Genomic DNA, 1555 nt, shown 5'->3' on the forward strand with positions numbered 1-1555 from the left:
TATACATTTTAATGTGTGCGAACAAAAATCTGATCCACTTAAAGTTTTTCACTCGAACTTGATTGAAACATCTTCAAACATGACATTTAGGCGTCAACAGGGATGAGACATCTTGGAGAGGAAAAATACAATTGAAAAGAAGGACCGAGATGAAGAGAGCGAAAGAGAGAGAGAGAGAGAGAGAGCGAAAGAGAGAGAGAGCGAGAGAGAGAGAGAGAGCGAGAGAGAGAGAGAGCGAGAGAGAGAGCGAAAGAGAGAGAGAGCGAGAGAGAGAGAGCGAAAGAGAGAGAGAGAGAGAGCGAAAGAGAGCGAGAGCGAGAGAGCGAGAGAGAGAGCGAGAGAGAGAGAGAGAGAGAGCGCGAAAGAGAGAGAGAGAGAGAGAGCGAAAGAGAGAGAGCGAGAGAGAGAGAGCGAGAGAGAGAGAGAGAGCAAGAGAGAGAGCGAGAGAGAGAGAGAGCGAAAGAGAGAGAGAGAGAGAAAGAGAGAGAGAGAGAGCGAAAGAGAGAGAGAGAGCGAGAGAGAGAGAGAGTTAGGAAAACAATCAGCTCTACCTTGATGAAAGAGATCAACACAGAAAAACCAGATCAGTGTTGTTGTTTTTTTTTACATGTTTTGTTTTAATTAAATGAGAATACTCTAGGAAAGCGATTATTTAAATGTCGATGATAGTCACTATAGTACAGGTGAGGGGCGGTGTCTGAGTGGTTAAGCGCTTGGCTTCTGAACCTGGAGTCCTGGGTTCGGTGAAGACTGGGATTTTGAATTTCGGGATTTTTTTTATAGTGCATCCAATTCTAATGGGTACCTGACTTGCGGAAAGTAAAGGCGGTTGGTCGTTGTGCTGGCCACAAGATACACTGCTCGTTAACAGTTGGCCAAAAGGGAACACATTTTTTTTACATCTGTATGTCTTAGATCCTCATTCATTTTTCAATAACCACAATTAACATGTGTAATCCCCCTCCCCATCTATATTTTGTGAACCTTTATTTATCCTCTCGCGGACCATCATTTATCTTTTCGTATATTTTGTGGGCCATTTTGTTTGTGTCGATGTTGTAAGCACATACTTGGATGGCTGCGTGATCGTGCGGTTTGCACGCTGGACTGTCGTTCGGACTTATCGATGGTCCCGGGTTCAAACCCTGTGCCCGCTCCCATCCCCCGTCGTCCAGCGGGAGGTTTGGAGTAGGAAGTAATTATCTTCAACTCTGAAGGAACATGCGAAACATGTAAAACATTTTACAAACAACACCAAATCTAAATCAATGGTCCTGACCTTTTATTTTTGGGTAGAGATGAGTCATAAGAGGGGTTTTCTGGAAAGAGGGGATGATATGGAAAGAATTGAGATGTAGGGAGAGGGTGATCTCGAATTTAAGTAATCAGCAAGGACATTGGTTCTCTCCATCTCCTTTCTCACGCTCTAAGGCAGTGATTCCCAAAGTGGTCTATATGGACCCCCAGGGGTCCACGAAGACTTCCAAGGGGTCTACGAAAGGGAAAACATAAATTGGGGGTCTATGAGATGTCCATGGGGGTCTACAATAAGATT

Source organism: Biomphalaria glabrata, chromosome 14, assembly GCF_947242115.1.
Source record: "Biomphalaria glabrata chromosome 14, xgBioGlab47.1, whole genome shotgun sequence".
Lineage (NCBI taxonomy): Eukaryota > Metazoa > Mollusca > Gastropoda > Planorbidae > Biomphalaria > Biomphalaria glabrata.